General features: G+C 43.8%; 1 long non-coding RNA gene across 1 annotated transcript; it reads left to right on the top strand.

The window, feature by feature from the left end:
* Nucleotides 1-5,483: 5,483 nt before the first annotated feature.
* LOC133365876 (uncharacterized) lies at nucleotides 5,484-15,382 on the top strand. Its single transcript, XR_009758326.1, has 3 exons — nucleotides 5,484-5,554; nucleotides 9,009-9,115; nucleotides 15,294-15,382. It is a non-coding gene; the product is annotated as an uncharacterized LOC133365876 (long non-coding RNA).
* The last annotated feature ends 6,147 nt before the right edge of the window (nucleotides 15,383-21,529 follow it).

Below are 21,529 nucleotides of genomic sequence, written 5' to 3'. Positions count from 1 at the left end.
GTCTCTGTATTCGGATTCTTCATGAACTGAACTGCTTTGGTAAAAAACAGTGAGTTTCTGAGCTTGGCATTGATGCTGCGCTAGGTATCTGAGTTTTAGATTCCACATGAAAAACAAAAATGTCCATACTACAAGTTTTGGGAAGGGCAGAGAAAAAATACTATAGGGTGTGTTTGTTAGCTCGTCCTTGAGAGTCTCTCCTAGTCTTGTTCCTGGCCTTTAGATTTTCTTTCCTGTTGGACAATCAAAGGAAAACATTTTAACTGGCTGCTATATAAAGGATGAACTAAGCAATTAGAAACTAATTGTGGAAAGCAATTGGATATTTTTTTACTGGTTGCTGGGTTGATTCTAAGAACATAAGAAGAGCCTGCTGGATCAGGCCAGTGGCCCATCTAGTCCAGCATCCTGTTCTCACAGTGGTCAACCAGGTGCCTGGGGGAAGCCCGCAAGCAGGACCCGAGTGCAAGAACACTCTCCCCTCCTGAGGCTTCCGGCAACTGGTTTTCAGAAGCATGCTGCCTCTGACTAGAGTGGCAGAGCACAGCCATCACGGCTAGTAGCCATTGATAGCCCTGTCCTCCATGAATTTGTCTAATCTTCTTTTAAAGCCATCCAAGCTGGTGGCCATTACTGCATCTTGTGGGAGCAAATGCCATAGTTTAACTATGCACTGAGTAAAGAAGTACTTCCTTTTGTCTGTCCTGAATCTTCCAACATTCAGCTTCTTTGAATGTCCACGAGTTCTAGTATTATGAGAGAGGGAGAAGAACTTTTCTCTATCCACTTTCTCAATGCCATGGATAATTTTATACACTTCTATCATGTCTCCTCTGACCCGCCTTTTCTCTAAACTAAAAAGCCCCAAATGCTGCAACCTTTCCTCATAAGGGAGTCGCTCCATCCCCTTGATCATTCTGGTTGCCCTCTTCTGAACCTTTTCCAAGTCTAGAATATCCTTTTTGAGATGAGGCGACCAGAACTGTACACAGTATTCCAAATGCGGCCACACCATAGATTTATGCAACGGCATTATGATATTGGCTGTTTTATTTTCAATACCTTTCCTAATTATCGCTAGCATGGAATTTGCCTTTTTCACAGCTGCCACACACTGGGTCGACATTTTCATCGTGCTGTCCACTACAACCCCGAGGTCTCCTGGTCAGTCACCGCCAGTTCAGACCCCATGAGCGTATATGTGAAATTCAGACTCTTTGCTCCAATATGCATAATTTTACACTTGTTTATATTGAATTGCATTTGCCATTTTTCCGCCCATTCACTCAGTTTGGAGAGGTCTTTTTGGAGCTCTTCGCAATCCCTTTTTGTTTTAACAACCCTGAACAATTTAGTGTCGTCAGCAAACTTGGCCACTTCACTGCTGACTCCTAATTCTAGGTCATTAATGAACAAGTTGAAAAGTACAGGTCCCAATACCGATCCTTGAGGGACTCCACTTTCTACAGCCCTCCATTGGGAGAAATGTCCATTTATTCCTACTCTCTGCTTTCTGCTTCTTAACCAATTCCTTATCCACAAGAGGACCTCTCCTCTTATACCATGATCGCTAAGCTTCCTCAGAAGTCTTTGGTGAGGTACCTTGTCAAACGCTTTTTGAAAGTCTAAGTACGCTATGTCCACTGGATCACCTTTGTCTATATGCTTGTTGACACTCTCAAAGAATTCTAATAGGTTACTGAGACAGGACTTCCCTTGCAGAAGCCATGCTGGCTCTGCTTCAGCAAGGCTTGTTCTTCTATGTGCTTAGTTAATCTAGCTTTAATAATACTTTCTACCAGTTTCCCAGGGACAGAAGTTAAGCTAACTGGCCTGTAATTTCCGGGATCCCCTCTGGATCCCTTTTTGCATATTGGCGTTACATTTGCCACTTTCCAGTCCTCAGGCACGGAGGAGGACCCGAGGGACAAGTTACATATTTTAGTTAGCAGATCAGCAATTTCACATTTGAGTTCTTTGAGAACTCTCGGGTGGATGCCATCTGTGCCCGGTGATTTGTCAGTTTTTATATTGTCCGTTAAGCCTAGAACTTCCTCTCTCGTTACCACTATTTGTCTCAGTTCCTCAGAATCCCTTCCTGCAAATGTTAGTTCAGGTTCAGGGATATGCCCTATATCTTCCACTGTGAAGACAGATGCAAAGAATTCATTTAGCTTCTCTGCAATCTTCTTATTGTTCTTTAGTACACCTTTGACTCCCTTATCATCCAAGGGTCCAATCGCCTCCCTAGATGGTCTCCTGCTTTGAATGTATTTATAGAATTTTTTGTTGTTGGTTTTTATGTTCTTAGCAATGTGCTCCTCAAATTCTTTTTTAGCATCCCTTATTGACTTCTTGCATTTCTTTTGCCAGAGTTTGTGTTCTTTTTTATTTTCTCCATTCGGACAAGACTTCCATTTTCTGAAGGAAGACTTTTTTCCTCTAAGAGCTTCCTTGACTTTGCTCATTAACCATGCTGGCATCTTCTTGGCCCTGGCGGTACCTTTTCTGATCTGCGGTATGCACTCCAGTTGAGCTTCTAATATAGTGTTTTTAAACAACTTCCAAGCATTTTCAAGTGATGTGACCCTTTGGACTTTGTTTTTCAGCTTTCTTTTTACCAATCCCCTCATTTTTGTGAAGTTTCCTCTTTTGAAGTCAGATGTGACCGTGTTGGATTTTCTTGGCAATTGGCCATTTACATGTATGTTTAATTTAATAGCACTGTGGTCACTGCTCCTAATCGGTTCAACAACACTTACATCTCGCACCAGGTCCCGGTCCCCACTGAGGATTAAGTCCAGGGTTGCCGTCCCTCTGGTCGGTTCCATGACCAACTGGTCTAGGGCATAGTCATTTAGAATATCTAGAAACTTTGCTTCTTTGTCATGACTGGAACACATATGCGGCCAGTCTATGTCCGGGTAGTTGAAGTCACCCATTACTACCACATTTCCTAGTTTGGATGCTTCCTCAATTTCATATCTCATCTCCAGGTCTCCCTGAGCATTTTGATCAGGGGGACGATAGATCGTTCCCAGTATTAAGTCCCTCCTGGAGCATGGTATCACCACCCACAACGATTCTGTGGAGGAGTCTGCCTCTTTTGGGGTTTCGAGCTTGCTGGATTCAATGCCTTCTTTCACGTATAGAGCGACTCCACCACCAATACGTCTTTCCCTGTCCTTCCGATATAGTTTATATCCAGGGATAACCGTATCCCACTGGTTTTCTCCATTCCACCAGGTCTCCGTTATGCTCACTATATCAATGCTCTCCTCTAAGACCAAGCACTCCAGTTCTCCCATCTTGGTTCGGAGGCTCCTAGCATTAGCGTACAGGCACTTGTAAGCAGTGTCTCTTTTCAAGTGTCTTTGGCACTTGTGGTTTGGCCTGTGGTAATTTTGTTCTTCTGAATTTATATCCTGTGCCCCTGCTCTCACAATGCCTACTTCTAGGCCTACCCCTTTTAAAATTTCATCATTTCTTTGTTTTTATCCCAGGGGGGAGGTTTATTCCGAACCAGACCTTTCTCAGCTCCTGTCGGGTTTCCCCCCTCAGTCAGTTTAAGAGCTGCTCTGCTACCTTTTTAATTTTAAGTGCCAGCAGTCTGGTTCCATTCTGGTTCAAGTGGAGCCCGTCCCTTTTGTACAGGCCCAGCTTGTCCCAAAATGTTCCCCAGTGCCTAACAAATCCAAACCCTTCCACCCGACACCATCGTCTCATCCACGCATTGAGACTGCAAAGCTGTGCTTGTCTGGCTGGTCCTGCACGTGGAACCGGTAACATTTCAGAGAAAGCCACCTTGGAGGTCCCAGCTTTCAGCATCCTACCTAGCAACCTAAATTTTGCTTCCAGGACCTCACGGCTACATTTCCCCATGTCGTTGGTACCAACGTGCACCACGACCACTGACTCCTCCCCAGCACTGTCTACCAAACTATCTAAACGACGGGCGATATCTGCAACCTTCGCACCAGGCAGGCAAAACACCTTGTGGTCTACACGCCCATCACACACCCCACTGTCTATGTTCCTAATGATTGAATCACCCACTACAAGGATCCCTCCACCCCCTGGAGATACATCCTCGGCACGAGAGGATAGCTGCTCATCCCCCAAGGAATGGGTCCCTTCTAAGGGATCGTTTCCCTCTTCCTCAGCTGGATGCTCTCCTTCCCCAAGACCATCATTCTCCATGATAGCAGGAGAGCTATCATCGTTGGAGTGGGACACAGCTATAACGTCCCTGAAGGCCTCCTCCACACACCTCTCTCTCAGCTTTTCCAGGTCCGCCACCTTGGCCTCAAGGAAATGAAGTCGTTCCCGGAGAGCCAGGAGCTCATTGCACCAAGAGCACACCCACGACTTCTGTCCAACAGGCAGATAGTCGTACATGCTGCAGGTGGTGCAAAACACTGGAAAGTCCCCACACCCCTGCTGGCTTCTTACCTGCATAGTTTTGTTTAAGGTTTATTATGTCAATGGGTTGGAGACTGCGGTTTAGTTGAGGTCAGGGAACAGAAGGGCAGAGTGGGGGGCCCTGGCCTCCTCGCCCTGCTGCTTAACTCGCCTTGACGCTTTGTCAGCTGGGGCCTTGACGCTTTGTCAGCTGGGGCTCCCTCTAGCTCTAGGGTGCTCTGACTTTATATGTGTGGCTGGTTCCTCCCAGCTACTGCTGCCAGCCAATGATGTGTTACTTGAGGCTGATGGCTCAACTATCAGCTGGGGCTTAACTCTTTAGGATTATCTCAGGCTTCCTTCCTTTGAAGGCAGGAAGGCAGGCTTCCTTCCTGAGCGAGGGGCGGGGCTGTTTAAGCTTTTGGCTGCTTTTAATCTAAGCAAGGGTCTGCAACTTCCAGGCAAGTCTTTTTTGTTTGTTGTTTTCCCACCTAGAACAGCCTGACCTTTCTTTAACCTAGGGAAACAGAGCTTGTGGTTGTGTTTCAGGAAGGCTAAAGCTGCCCTTTTTAGCAAGGACTGAGCTGACTCTCTCCCTGTATGTATCGGTGGAGTTTCCTTTTTCCCCTTCTCTCCGACTGGAATTTAGCCTTGTTTACAGTGTCCCTTGAAGCTTTCCTGCTAGGGTGGTGTTGAACACTAGCTTTCTATAGGCTTCCTTCTCCTAGGATCTGTCTCCTAAGATATAGGTTCTTTCAGGATTTGGCTCCTAGCTCAGGGTGACCTTAGGCTGCCCTTATTACTTATTGCTCTGAGCTGTTTTAATTCAATTAAATAATGGAATAAATGGGAGCTACTTACTCTCTTTTCGCTCTGCAGCTTAACTCGCCTTTATGCTTCGTCAGCTGGGGCTCCCTCTAGCTCATGGAGCAGGCTCCCTCGCTAGGGTGCTCTCAATCCCGAAAAGGCCTCATGCTGAGCTGCACATATTGGGAAAATCAGAAATTAGGCCTGAGTTACAGCCTTAGGTGTCCAGGCAGCCAGTTAGCTAATTGTAGTGTATACATCAATATTTCTGTTCCTCTAGGGCTGTTTTCATCCTTCACCATCAAGTAATCAAGAAAAAGAAGGAAAGAAAATGGCCACTATGATTGTGAGTATAGTGAGTGCTTTAAAACAGTAAAGGGTAGCCATTTTTTCAGATCACTTTAAGTTATCTCTTTATTTCACCCTTTAGCAATAAGCACCCAATCCTGCTCTAATTATTATAATAACTGCAGAATAAATAAACTCTTACTTCTTACTGCAGGCAAACAAACATGCCTCTTTGTTGCTGGCTGGGTAGATGCCACAACTGAAACTGAAAAGCAGAGGAAAGGAAAGTGCAAGGGGTGGAGTATAAATCTAGCCCTTTATTGTTTGTTTGTTTGATTGATTACCCTTCCTCCCAGCAGGAGCCCAAATACAAAGTTCTAATATTTACAAAGTTCTAATATTTAACTCTTCAAGGGTCATAGAGGCTGCTATTTTCAGGATCACTTAAGTAATTATAGAGTGATTGCAATAATAAAAAATCCACCCTTAGTCAAGGAAAGTCTTGAGTGAGCAGAGTTTTGGAGGCTCTTCCAGATTAGGCTTTTGTTGTGCCCTCACCCTGCCTTATTCACTGAATTTTTCAGAGGGTCCTATTCTTAAGTTGCTCCTGTTCTCAAAACAAGCTGTCATGCTTTAAATGGAGGTTGTCATTGTTTGCCATGTTACAAGTTAAAAAGACTATTTTCCCAAAATAATCCTGTGGGGGAGGGCTAGGGGTTGACATGATCCCAAGCCTTATAGGGAGTCTTATGAAGGTCACTTTTTATGATATCAGCTTGACAAGCTTTGCCAATGCTTCTGTTTCTCACATACCAGCCAGATCTAGGCATAGATTTTTGCCCTTAAGTCAGACGTTCAACCCTGTTTAAACAATTAGCCAGAGGTTTTTTTTATCAAAGTTTACTTCATTTCACTCCATAGTTTCTGGGGTGATCACCTTCACAATGTGCACAGATTCACCCCCAAAAATGAGCTGAGTAACAACAGTATTGGATTATATTTATTGTGACTACCTCACAGTAAATGAGTTGTTAAATACAAAGTTGTTACAAGTTGAATGCAATGATTGATACAAGTTACCAGTTGACAGTATAAAAATTCATATGACTTTCCTAGAAGCCTGAAAGTTTGGAGTATTCCTTATTTTTAAGATCTATTTATCTATATATACTCCTGTCCAGTCTTGGCAAATTGTTTTGTTGGTGAATTGCACCTGAGGCATGGGGAGCAGGGAGCTGCAAAACCCATGCTTACTTATTCATAAAAATAGATCCATTGTGTGTCTTGTACACAAATTAGGTCCTCAAGATAGCTTATACTTGTGTGTCATAAAACAGTATTTAAAAAACAATTATCAGACAACAGAATCAACAGCACAAAAATTAAGCAGCAGGGTAGGGAAGTAAAAAAGCAATCAGAATCAAGAGCAAATACGCATTCAGATAAGGTTGTTTTGCCCTGCCATCTCAACAGGCCCAAAGAGGTGGATAGTTAGATCTCCTAATGGGGAAGGGCTGTAGCTCAGTGGTAGAACATCTGCCTTGCATGTAGAAGGTCCCAAATTCAATTCCTGGCATCTCCAGGTACTTCTGGCAGAGATTCCTGCCTGAAATCCTGGAGAGCCGCTACCAGTCAGTTCAGACAATACTGAGCTAGATGGCAGTATAAGGCAGCTTCTTATGTTCCTAAATGCAGTGAATTCCATAATTCGGGCACTGCTAATGAGAAGGCCTGATTCCATGTCTCCACATTTCACAGGGCGAAGGGATAGGGCCTCTTCTGATCACCATAGCGTGTGGGCAGGCTCATACCGGAGGACACTGTTCTTCAAATACCTAGATCCCAAACCATTTAAGCCTTTAAAGATAAGAACCAGCACCTTGAATTGGGCCTGGAAATAAACTGGGAGCCAGATAACCATTGTCATCCAATAATTCCTGGACTGGCAAGGCCACCGTGTGTTCCAGTAGTTTATCCACACCTCTGCCTACAAAGAGACTGTGTTTCTGCTGAGGCCTTGCTTGGTTAAGGAGTTCCCTGCAGAAGCTCTGCCAGCCTGGGAGGAGACCTGCCTTGCATCAATAGTCCCTCCAACACAAGCCTCCTCCCAGAATATTGAAGTTTTGTAGGAGATGTAGTAGGAGATACAGTAGATTGCTTTTCTCAGGGGCTTGGGGGGGTTAGTGGTTATTTTTTGTTTGCTTTAAATATTATTATATATTTTTTCTTTTACTTCAGAATTATACCTGTTAAGCTTTTATTTTGCATTGTTTTACCATGGTAGTTGTAATGGTTTGGACAAGGATGTAATTCTTTACTGCACTAAAATGTTGTCGCAGCAATTAGACATGCCCCCTCACCCGGCTTAAGTTAGAATGGGTGGGCACCCTACTTGCATGAACTAAGAGTCACTGTAGAGACCATACATGCACCTGGCCATTGGGGCACCTTAATCTTGTTGGCGCAACCACCTCTGTGTGCAAGGTGAGGGCGGCTGCTCTGCTTCAGCAGATCCCTCCCTGTCAGAGGGAGGGGGGCTGTGCTGGGGTGGTGGCAAAGCAGATGTGGGAAGAGGGGGTTCGTCGGGCGGAGTGCCAACTGCATGACTGGGTTGGGCCTCTTCATGGGTAACTGGAGCTATAGGGGCAGAGCTGTCACTGTCCAAGGCGAGAGAGTTCTCAGGGTCCTGTGTGCCAGTCAGCCCAACATTGGAACTGTCATCCTATTCAGAGTCCTCCTCCTCCTCTGCAGTCTCAGGGCTCCACCCCTGTTCTGCCAGGCTGTAGGGATGGGGTCCATTATCTGATTCCATTCCATTTTCAATGTGTCAAATGGGTTGCCAGTTCCTATTTGCTATAAATTGTGTTCCGCTAGTTACTGCAATTCCAGTTCTCCCTTTTTTCATTATTTGTCTGAAAAATTACTGAATTTTCTACATTACTCCTTAAGCTGCTGTATTATATAATGTGTACAGCAGCGGCAGATTACAAAAATAATTACATAAATACATAATTCTCATCGTGGATTTTAAACAAAATTATGGTGTCACTAACGGCTGTGAACGCACACAAAGAGTGGAAGCCTGTTTGATGATGAGACGAACTTGCATGTTATCCCAGAATTTGATACCAAATCTGATTTCGTGAATATCCTACACCATCCCTACTTGGATGTTCCAGGGGTGAACCAAGTGAACTTTGATTTGTTAAAAAATACCCCTAATGTGAATAGTTCTCTGGATTATAGTCTTGCCAGCCAACTGGCAGAGGAGTCCATGTGGACCCTAGACAAGTATAAAGGTAGTCTGAATGAGTATATTTCTGAATGGAGAAAGAGCTCATTACAGTAGGGAGTTATCCATACCAATTAAGAAAATTGATAGTTTGACTGTTTCTCATTCTCTTTCCACCCTTAAAAACTGCTTTGAGATTAAACTACCAGAGCCTACAATTCTAAACATTCTAGTTCAAAATCCCCGCATGTCTATTACAAGACCTATTACTCCCCTGCAGGGACAAAAGAATCTTATGAGTAAACTGTCACAGCCTCAACAAATGGGGAAAGGAAACCTTCATGAGAGATTGAAATCAAACAAGTCTCTTGAAATCCACCCAATAAGGTAAGAAACATAAAGGTTTTGTAGTTCAGAGGAAAAGAATAAGGAGAGTATGTATGAGGATGTCTCTATCTAATTATTTTTATCTACTTAGGCTTGTAAGATGACTCCTAATTATATGCTGCACTGTATTTGAATTGTATATTGTTTTTTGATTGATTGATTTTTATTATTTTTGGGTTTACCTTAGTATATTGTTTTGGTTTTTCTTTTTGTATTGTGATCTTTATTTTGTATATGCTTTTGAGATTTTTTCTTCTTTGTAAGTTGCTTTGAGTTTCATTCTTAAAAAAGCAACTAATAAGTAATAATAATCCAAAATGTATATGTTTAGAATTGGTCAAATCAGCAGCTACCAACGGAGATTTCTTGTACAGGGGCATTGTCACAGTCAACTTAAATACAAGGGAATTAAACTTTCATGTAACAAGGTGCTAATTACCTCTTCTACCCAGTTGGTTAAGCTCTAACTGGCAGCTTTTTAAAATTAATAGTTTTAGTAAATAGTAATCACATAATCAAAAATAAACGAAGCAAGAAACTATGAGAACTTACAAGGCCAAAATAAAAATCGGCTTTAATCAGCTGTGATGTGCATAGGTCTAGCACATTTGTTTGTCTCTCCCAAGAATATCCTGTCCATGTCCCCAGGCTGTACAAACTGAAAACTATTCATTAAAACCTTTCAAGATGAGCTATGGCATCAACCAAACTAACCACAGGGCTCGGTCCTGGGCCCAGTGCTCTTCAACATTTTTATTAACGACTTGGATGAGGAGGTACAGAGCATGCTTATCAAATTTGCAGATTATACAAAATTGGGGGGGGGGGCACAGCTAATACTGTGGAAGATAGAAACAAAATTCAAAGGGACCTTGGTAGGCTGGAGCAATGGGCTGAAAACAACAGAATGAAATTCAACAGGAATAAATGCAAAGTTCTACACTTGGGAAAAAGAAACCAAATACACAGTTATAAGATGGGGGATACTTGGTTCAGCAATACAACATGTGAGAAGGATCTTGGAATTGTCGTTGATCACAAGCTGAATATGAGCCAAAAGTGTGATGTGGCTGCAAAAAAGGCAAATGCTATATTAGGCTGCATTAACAGAAGTATAGTTTCCAAATCATGTGAAGTACTAGTTCCCCTCTATTCAACACTGGTTAGGCCTCATCTTGACTACTGTGTCCAGTTCTGGTCTCCGCACTTCAAGAAGGATGCAGACAAACTGGTTCAGAGGAGGGCAACAAGGATGATCAGGCAACTGGAAACCAAGCCCTATGAGGAGAGACTGAAGGAACTGGGCATGTTTAGCCTTGAGAAGAGAAGACTGAGGGAAGATAAGATAGCACTCTTCAAGTACATGAAACATTGTTACATAGAGGAGGGCCAGGATCTCTTCTCGATCGTCCCAGAGTGCAGGACACGGAATAATGGGCTCAAGTTGCAGGAAGCCAGATTTTGACTGGACATCAGGAAAAATGTCTGAACTGTTAATGCCATACAACAATGGAATCAATTACCTAGAGGTAGTGGGCTCTTTGACACTGGAGGCATTCAAGAGGCAGCTGGACAGCCATCTGTCGGGAATGCTTTGATTTGGATTCCTGCATTGAGCAGGGAGTTGGACGATGGCCTTATAGGCCCCTTCCAACTCTACTATTCTATGAGTCTATTGTATGAGTCTATAACCCTGTTTTTAATAGAGAATCCAGATTGGAATGGAGGCAAACTATCTTACTGCTTCTACAGGGAAGGGTGCATGGGTGTTTTGTTTTGCATATTTGCAAAAGCTCATACAGCATTACACATGTTTGGATACTTGGCTCCATGGTGAACAAATGGAAAATGGGATTACAGACCTCATATGTGAAAGCAACCTGTTCAGTTATGTTTACATGCGTTTGCACAGTTGTATCTGATATCTGTTTCCTATGCTAAATAAAAACATGTTTGGAGATATAAGCAGGGGGAGGAGTGAAAAACAGCTAATTTTTAAAATAAATTTTCAATCATTAATGTAAAATGCACATTGTAAATAATATCAAAAACTTGGTCCCATCTGGATGGGCAGGACCAGCTTGCTGGTATTGACTCTTCTGCCTTCATATTTCCTGGGCTAGCCCTGCATTGTGCAAGGGAAGGCAGGGTTTGCTTGCAGGGGTTTTTGTTTTCTTCTACCCCTGTCTGACATCATGTCCTAGTAATGGAGAGAAGGATCACAGGAGTGAGGGAAAACTCTTAGGGGCACTTCGTGCCAGCCCCCCAAATACTCATCATTTGCTCCCTACCCCCTAAATATAATCCCATGTTCTTTGTTTAAATCAGCAGATCATTTGGTGCAATATAGAGAGATAGAGATAGATATAGATATAGATATAGATATAGATAGATATAGATAGATATATCGTCACCCAAGCTTGCTCTGGATCCCTATAAGGATTCCATTAATCACCTTAAAAAATATTAACAAAACAGAGGTTTTTATTGTAATACCAAAACATTTCGGCTTCCGCCTTCATCAGCTGCTAACATACAAATTTATTTATTTATTTATTAAATTTATATACCGCCCCATAGCTGAAGCTCTCTGGGCGGTTTACAACAAACAAAACCAGTAACATACAATTAAAACCACATATCATCAATTAAAATAAGATTAATTATACAAAAGTTAAGACATAATTAAATACATATTGAATGTATATTAAATACTAAAATGCAGGAATGTTAAAATGCTAAAACAGTAAAAATGCTAAAATGCCTGGGAGAAGAGGAAGGTTTTTACCTGATGCTGGAAAGATAGTAATGTTGGCGCCAGGCATATCTCATCAGGAAGAGTATTCCATAATTCGGGGGCCACCACTGAGAAGGCCCTTTTTCTTGTTGTCATCTTCTGGGCTTCTCTCTGAGTAGGCACCCGGAGGAGGGCCTTCGATGTTGAGCGTAGTGTACGGGTAGGTTCATATCGGGAGAGGCGTTGCATCAGGTTACCAAGGTGGCAGTTATAGAGGTTTGAGGATGGAATGCTCAGAGGGGCTTCCTTTGCGGAAGCTGAAAAGTTTTGGTGTTACAATAAAAACTTCTGTTTTGTTAATCACAATTGTGTGTGTGTGTGTGTGTGTGTGTGTGTGTGTGTGTGTATATTTCATGCCTACTAAAATGCAATATATTTTAGAAATCATCTGATTTACTTGTGTTTAACAATCCTTCAGGTTTAGTTTCTTCTCTTATTCTGTTCCCTCTCAACGTACTTTGTACCCAATTTCTTAATGGGAAGTACTGGAATGTTTTGTTGTGTTTGAGGCTTCAACCTTTGATGCATCTGTGGATAGTAGGATAGAGACATCTGGAGATTAGTTCCTACTACATCACTGTTTTTCCCTGAGGTTCCTTCACTTCAGGGTTTGTGCGTGTGCTTTCTCCCAGCTGCCTGTGTGCTAGTGTTTTTGTCTGTTGATCCTGATTTATACAAGCATGGGATGGAGGGGTCTTTTGGCTATAAAATTGCTGGCCCTGCTTAATCAATTGAAAAGTGATGAATCAGAATGGCCTCCTGGAGGGCGGATGGTCAACATTTCCTTTCCTTGACATCTCTACAAGGAACTGCTCTGTTATGTCAGAAGAGGGTTCACTTGTGTTGCTTTGATCAGAGCTTTATTTTTCACATTGAGCAGTGGGAGTTATTGTCATGGTTGTCTCCTATAGAGACCCTCAGTATTTAGATCAACAGCAAGTTCCTCAGCAGAGTATGAACTATGAAGAAAATACTCTATTCCAGTGGGTTCTGCAAAGATGTGCTGACATTTAATTTATTTCAGCAACTGAAGAAACAACAAATCTTTTAACAATTAATTTAGTTTCCTTTAGCCAAAAGAACAAACATAGAAGTACATACTAAAAGAGGAATAATACAAAACAAGTAAGTAATTTCAAAGATGTTCTGGAAGAAGAAATTATTTTAGGAAGCTAGTCAGTCTCATAATCTTGCCACTGCTGTTAGAAGTTTCAAAGAGTCAGGTGAGATGCTGAAAATATCCTGTCTCATGTTTGAGCTCAGATTTTTTTATATTCTATTTTTTCATGATCAGACAAAATCCTACATAGAGATGTCTAGATAGCATACTTAACAATAGATTATTCTAAATTATTTTCTAAATTGCAAAAACATTATCATTAAATTTGTTAGTCACCTTTTACCCAGTTGTCTTTAGGTGACTTACAAAACATTTTAAAAACATACAATTTAAAACAAATTTAAAAACATGCAATATACAAAATTGAAAACCCAAACAAACCCAAAGACAGCATACCAAAGGCGTGAGTGAAAAGGCACCAAAAGATGGATAGAGAAGGTACCAGGTGTGCCTCCCTGGAAAGAGCATTCCACAGCCGGAGGGCCACCACTGAAAAGGCCCGTTCTCATGTTGCCACTCTCTGAGCCTCCCACGGAGGGGGCACACAAAGAAGGGCCTCTGATGATGAACACAGGGTCTGGGTCAGTTCATACAGGGAGAGATGGTCCTTGAGATATTGACATCCTGGGCCACATAAGGCTTTATGGCTGGCTGGCTAAAATCTTGAACATAGCAGTCATATAAAAGGGAAAGAAAACACTGCAACATTTTATTGTATTTATCATTAGCCATGATAGCATGCCTCTGAATTTCAGTTGCTGTGGGTAAATTAGAGCTGAACCAAACTTTTCCAGGAGACGTTTTTGAGAGAATTTCTGAGGTTTTTCTTTTTCTCATCCAAACCCCTAGAAAAAGGAAGCTAATTTGCAGAATTTCCCCCCAAAACATTTGTCACTTTTTTGTGTGTGGTGAGTGTCCATGTTCCCAAATGACACTAGATCCAGGTTATTGTGGTGGATGTAAAATGCCCAGGCTGCCCACGGAGTTGTTGCTGCCACCACTTGCCAACAACATAAAAACAAACCCTTAGGGGAGGGGTGAGCTGTGCTCCTGCCGCTCCTAGTAATGAGCTGCACTTTCAAGAAACAGTTGGAGAATTTCTCCTTCCCCCTGAAGAAATTTGGTGAAATGATGCCCCGGTTTCTGCATCCACAAATAGGGTGAAGAATTTTGAGAGGTTATTTGTGCACAACTGTAGTAGGAACAGGTGAGTCAAGAGAACCATTAATAGAGATGAGAACCATCATGAGAACTGTTGCCTGTGAGAAAGGAAGGCTGTGTGCTATGAAGAAATCTTCCACAGTGTTGCTATGGTCACCAGCATGTATGAAAAATGATGTTGCAGGTCTGGAACAGGAAAGAGCATGCCTTTTAAAAAATACTTGTGCCTTCAGGATTATTCAGAATTAACTAGCCAGGAAAGCTATGGTTTCTTATCTGTACAATTACCATTCAAGTTGGTAATTCTAAAAACACTGACATCAAGAGGAGCAGCAGAGGGCTATTACAAGTGGGAAACTACAAAAAAAAATCAGTGGAACTAGGTCAAAATACACATCTGTGCTCACATGCACACTGTTCTCCCTCATTCTATCCATCCCTTCAAAATAGGGATCAAAAGTAGTAATTGTCATTTAAATGGTATTGATCAGTTTCCTTGTATGGGAAACTCAGCTGGCACAATGTTAAGGCTACTTTTCTCCATCATGCTATTCTGTTAGTGACAGATGTGATGAGAAGACTGCTGAAGCCCCTACAGCTCAGTCCGAAGTCAAGAATGAAAGGACAGGCAATCTCTAGCTCTTCAAGGTATTGCAGAATGCGTTTGGATTAGGGTCAGAGGAAGTTTGCAGTAGGATGAATTTCTGAGACTCAACCAAGACACCTCTGCCCCATTATCTGTCATTCACAGTTGGAACAAACTTGGAAATATAGATACACCCTCTCTATCTTTGTACAGTAGCTGATCATTCCAGTGGTTGCCAGCCATTTTTACCTATGTTAGTTGAATTATTAAATCAAACTTTATTAAACTCTCTGAGAAAGGTATAAACATTGCTCAGTATCAGCTCCTTACTGGTTGATACAGTACAAATTTAGTGGTTCTTTCAGAACAATTTCAGAAGTGGAAGTTGAAGATCCAGATTATGGTGATCTAAAAAAAGGAAAGATCACAGTATCTATTCACTTTACAGCTTTGATATTTTAAAAGGAAATTTTGCCATATTTATTTTCATGAGAATTCTCTACGTTTCTTGTAGGTAAACTGAAGAAATTTGACTGTTTCTCAAGGCAAAAAAAGATGGCCATATACAATTATTTAGATAAATAAAAAAATAATCTGCTTCCAGGAGAAACTTGGCTATGTGGTGTTTTTTTTAATTTGAAAATTAAAAGTAAACATTTTATAATACATATTATATTAATATATTGCTGTATACAATAGCCAGTGTGGATTTTTTGCATTCTGCAGTGTTAAATTGAAAATACCCCCCATGCCATTCTGATCCTTTCCATAAACTCATTTCATAAAATCGTAGAATAGTATAGTTGAAAGGGGCCTATAAGGCCATCAAGTTCAACCCCCTGCTCGATGCAGGAATCCAAATCTGTTGCGCTGTGTGTAGTTGTGTTGCTTAATTTCGTTTAAAAGCAGCACCACAGCAGCAGAGAGTAACAGCAGATGTTGAAATGCGAGTGTGCCAGCGTGTGCGTGCGTTTGCCTAAGAAAGCAGGCTTTTACCCTGCAACAGCATCACTGAGACCGGAGACTTAGTAAAATAAGAAAAGCTACTTTATTTTGAGAAATACATAGTAGATAGAAAAGGCAAACCTAGTTCTAACTAACTAGCTAAGTTGGAGGCATAACTCCTAGGTGTGGGAGTCAGCCCCATGCTTGGAGAAAGAGCAGAGACAAAGGGATGTCTCCTCTCTCACGGACAGCCAGAGAAGAATGGAATGGAAAGGGCGGAAGGAGGAGGGGCAGGTAAGCTTCCCTAAAGGCGTCACAGTCTAGCGACAGAAGGAAGTTAGTCAGAGCATCCCAGGTAACGGTAAACAAGCCTATCCATCTGGAGGACCCTAGCCCTATCTTCGTTCTGGAGCACAAACAAAAAACAAAACGGGAGTTGCTCTTGCCCCACTTCCAACAAAATCAAAGCATTCCCGACAGATGGCTGTCCAGCTGCCTCTTGAAGGCCTCCAGTGTTGGAGAGCCCACTACCTCAAAACAAAGCCTTACAAAACTTACAGTCCTGAACTCAGAAACGCTTGCTTAACAACCCTGTAAATTGAGAATTGAGAGTTCAAAATGTAAGAAGAGAGAAAACCCCATGATTTGTTGGAATTAATCTCATGATTTGTTGGAATTAATTAAAAATCAGCCATGTTCACAGAGTACCTGTAATCCTGTTACTGACCTTGCCTCATAATCTGACCTTCAACTGCAGTTTAAAAGTTAAAAAAAATGAGGGGTTGATTTTTAATTAATTTAAGAAATTTTAGCTTAAACTCTATGATGTCAGGCATGCTCAGTAAGAACCAACTGTCAGTGTTCTAAAAGCCAGACTCACAGCTGCTGGGCTTGGCTAATCAGGGAGCCACACCCACTCCAGACTTTGATGTCATGGTGTGGGTATGGCTTCTCCCAAAGAATCCTGGGAAGTGTAGTTAGTGAAGGGTGCTGAGTTGCTAGGAGACTCCCTGTTCCCCTCAAACAGCTTCAGTCAGAGCATCTGACTGTTAAACTACTCTGGCCACTTGAGTTCTTTCAGGGGAATTGGAGTCTCAGCACCCTTCACAAGCTACACTTCCCAGGATTCTTTGGGGAAAGCCATGACTTTCTCAAGTGAAATAAAGGTCTGGTGTGGATGCGGCCAGGGACAGCTTTGGTTTAAATTTGAGTGGGCGGCTACATGTGCCTCCTGTAGAATAAAAAGGTGGGGGAAACGCTGAAAAACAATGATACTATTCACAATGATTTCCTTTTGAAAAGGAAAAGGGCTTCCCCTCTGCCCAGTGTCCACCCACCCAATCTCCTCCACTCCTCCTCCCCCTCTTCCTGCTCTCCTCCCACCCCTCCACCAGGTCAGTTTCACCTATCCTAAGCATGATTGCACAGGAGTAAATCCCATTGAACTCAATAAGCATGGGTCAGACCTGCATTTTCCCTCCTTCCCCTCTCCTCCCCCTCCTTCCTTCTTCCTCCCCTCCCCTCTTCTTTCTTCCTGCTCCCCTGCCCACTCCAGGCCTCCCTCCCCATGGTCAGTTTTACCTATCCTAAGCATGATTGCATTGGAGTAAATCCCACTGAACTCAATAAACATGCAAATTATCAAACCTGCCTTCTTCCTCCCCCTCCTGCCTGCTCCCCTCCCGCCTGCTCCCCTCCCACCTTGTGGTCAGTTTCACCTATCCTAAGCATGATTGCAGGGAAGTAAATCTCACTGAACTCACTAAGCATGCAAATAATCCATTATCAGCAAACTTGCACAGGATCCCATCTCTTATCTCCCGGACTAAAAAGCAGGGAAATTCACTAATAGGCAAAAAAAACCTTGCAGTTTAAGAATGTACCTATAGCTAACAGATATTTCTATCAAACTTTAAAAAGTAGGGAAATTGGGCAGCTATAGTGAATGCACCAGGGAAGCAGGTGACCTGACCACTCTGAGATATTGGACTGCCTACCATATGCTCAGAGGCACATGTTACCACATTTTTCAAAGGTACACAGCAAGTGGATTGCATTTTTACCAGTTTGTAGGGCAGAGTGGTAAGCTGCAGTAACGCAGCCGAAAGCTCTGCTCCCGGCCGGAGTTCGATTCCAACGGAAGGAGGAAGTCGAATCTCCGGTAAAAGGGGTCGAGGTCCACTCAGCCTTCCATCCATCCGTGGTCAGTAAAATGAGTACCCGGCATACGCTGGGGGGTAAAGAAAGGCCAGGGAAGGAACTGGCAATCCCACCCCATCTATACGGTCTGCCTAGTAAACGTCGCAAGATGTCACCCTAAGAGTCGGAAACGACTCGTGCTACAAGTGCGGGGACTACCTTTACAATATCTCAGAGAGGAGGTCAGGTCCACTGCTCCCGTGGAGCTGCCCAATTTCCCTGCTTTTTAAAGTTTGGTAGAAATATCTGTTGGCTATAGGTACGTTCTTAAACCACAAGGTTTTTTGCCTCTTAGTGAATAATATTTGTTCTTGTCTGAGCTCCTAGGGACTGCTAGACACACCCAGACTGAGCAAAGCCTTGGATACCTGCCAGGGCCAGCTTCCACCTCAGAACCCAAATGGGTCAATATTGGAGGAGGAAAATGGGAGAGGAAGATACCACCATGACCTTGGGGTGGTGTCTTCTCTCTCCTTGCCACTGTCACTTGTTATGGCAGGCAGGAGAGAAAGGGAAAGGACGAACACATAATTGTCCTTTTGATGGGGTAGAGATATTGTGACCCTTTTGTGGATTTGGAAGCTGAGGAAGAAAGAACACATTGCGATCTTGTGGAGGGAAATGGGTATTTTAATACAAGGTAATGATTGTTAGAAGCAATAATATAAGCTGCATATAAACAGTATAAAAACTGTTTATACATCTGTCCTAAAACTATATGTCGCTATGAGGGTTTTTATTTTAATAGAGTGGTGTGTATATGTGTGTGTATGTTTAGAGAGAGAGAGAGAGAGTTAGAATAATATGGCCTAGGACATTAGTACTTGTGGATATCAATTGGCACAACAGATGCTATTTACAAAGGAGTTTTAAAATTTGGATAAATGGGTTATGCTGAAGTGGTTGCTGATTCACAGATTATCACCATACTGGAAAATTTGCTGCCACAATATATGAAGACATTAATCCATGCTTCAGGGGGACATGTGCTGCTGAAGCAGAACAATGCAAAATGAGCCCCAATTTTACTGATACTTGGTAACAATCTAACAGCAATCCTACATGAAGGAGCAAGTGTGAATTATGCCAGCTTAAGTTACACTGGGGTAAAGTACACCAGATCCTAACTGCATTCAGGAGCCCTTGGGAGAGGAGAACACTGGCAGAGCTGGGCAGAGAGAATACAATCAGCAAAACACGGAGCTGAGAACTGCAGCCACCTGTTCTTCAGCCCAGGGGAGCATTCCCAAGCCGCCTTTTTGTCTAAGTACAGAGAGCCCACCACAGAGAGCCTATGGAAAGCAGCTCGGAATGCCAACACAGGCATGTAAACCAACACCGAGCAGGGCATGCCTGGCGACCCTAGCGACAGGCACCCCAGCAACTAATTAGTATGTCCATCACATGCTCCACCAATCACACAGACAGACGCAGGCAGTATGAAACCGTGTAACTAGGAACACAAACAGGTGGAACCCACAATGACCCTGCAACTCGTAGCACACCCACATCACACACCCTGCAAGCACCCTGATGACACACACAGAATGCCCCCACCTGTCCCCAAAGAACAGGTGGCACACGTGGGGATATGCAACACGACAGTTTATTGAAAACAACCTACAAGATACCAGAACCAGCAAACAGGCAGGCAACACACACACACATCCCACTCCATACTCACCAGGCCATGCCTTCAGGGGAGGGCCCCAGGGATGGGCAGCTGGCACCATCCCCTCCTCTTGCCCCTCCCCCTCAGCAGCAGCACTATGATCATGCCCATAGTCCCCTCCGATCTGTGTGCTGCGGTTGCAGCCATGACCACCCCCTGCTCCTGCCAACCGGCCACAAGTGGAAGCCAATCCCCCTCCACTGCATCCTGAACGCCTTGCATGGCTGTCGCCATTGCTCACAGTTGTGCAGCCAACTCCCCAATGCCAATGTGGAGGGCTATACTGCAATGGCTGAGGCAGTGGCTGCCAGAGGTGCCCAGCTTCATGCAGAGCTTGGAAAAGTTACTTTTTTGAACTACAACTCCCATCAGCCCCAGCCAGCATGGCCACTAGATTGGGCTGATGGGCGTTGTAGTTCAAAAAAGTAACTTTTCCAAGCTCTGGCTTCATGGCACCCAGCCTCCACCTGAGGCCACAGCCCAGCCGCTGTCCAAGGGAATTGCCGCACAGGGCAAGGGCCTCTGGCATTCAGGCCCTCTTTCTTATCCTGCTCCCTTTCCCTGTTGCCATCCCCCATTCCTATTCCGATCATTCCCCGTCATTGCCAACATCTTCATCAGCACCATCATTCATCTCTACCTCAACATCACAGTGCCCCCCAACAAATGGGGGGGGAAGGGGAGCAGCCCCCAGGCTAGTGGTGTTGCTGTCACCACAGCTGCTGGCTGCCAAATGGCTGCTCTGTCCATTCTCACCACTGTCAGGGGGGCCAGCACTGCCACCCCCAGGGGCTCCAGCAGGAGTAGGCTGAGCAGGAAGAGGATGGAGGTTTGGCATGGTCAGCTGGGGCAGTGGGCTCATCATCAACCAGTACCAGGTCTGTGATCTCCACCAACTCCACTGGAACATCCCAAATCTGGTGGGCTCTCTGAAGGACAGTCCTTCAGGATGCAGTGCAGCACGTGGGGCTCTCATTTGGCTGCCTGAGGAGGAATGAGAGGGGGACTTGCTGCACCAGAACGGGGGAGCAGCCTCTGTGGCAGAACCCTGAGAGCCTCCAGCAGGCTTTCCTGAGGCATACCCAGCAGCAGCTGCACCGTGACAGGAGGCCCTTGCAGCACCAGGGAGCATGCAAGGGGGGAGGAGGGGGAGAGAGTATCACCACAATGTCCGTAAGGTGCCCACTCCCTCTAACCACTCCCTCATCATGCACCAATTGGCCCAAGAACGCGTTTGCTGGTAGGGCTCACCCACCATCTGGGCTCCATTCAAACTGAAGAGGTGCCACATGTTACCAAATTCTTCCAAGCTACACAGGAAGCAGACTGGACTGTGAAAGACCAACCCAAATTGTGTTCGCATTTTTACACATTTGTAGGGCAATACAATATCTCAGACAGAAGGTCAGGTCTCCTGCTCCTCTGGTGCATTCACTTATAGCGGCCCAATGTCCCTGCTTTTAAAAGTTTGATATAAATATCTGTTGGCTACAGGTACATCTTAAACCACAAGGGGTTTTTTTCCCCCCTGTTAGTGAATTTCTCTGTTTTTTAACCCAAGAGATAAGAAATGGGATTCTGTGTAAGGTTGCTGAGAATGGATGGAACATTTGCATGCTGATTGAGTTCAATAGGACTTACTTTCCTGCAGTCATGCTTAGAATAGGTGAAACAGAACACAGGGGAGGTGGGGGGGGAGAGGGGGAGGGGAGGGGAGTGGGGAAGGGCAAGTTTGATCCTTTGCATGCTTATTGAGTTCAATGGGATTTACTTATGTGCAATTATACTTAGGATAGGGAAAACTCACCGGGAGGGGGAGGGGGAGGGAAGGAGGGAGGGGAGCGGAGGAAGAAGGGAGGGGAGGGGAGAGGAAGAGCGGGAGGGGAGGGTCAGGAGGGAGGAGGAGGAGGGGAAAAGTCAGATTTGATTATTTG

Source organism: Rhineura floridana, chromosome 11, assembly GCF_030035675.1.
Source record: "Rhineura floridana isolate rRhiFlo1 chromosome 11, rRhiFlo1.hap2, whole genome shotgun sequence".
NCBI lineage: Eukaryota > Metazoa > Chordata > Lepidosauria > Squamata > Rhineuridae > Rhineura > Rhineura floridana.
The sequence above is the reverse complement of the archived record's forward strand: the minus strand, read 5'-3'. Positions and strand labels throughout refer to the sequence as shown.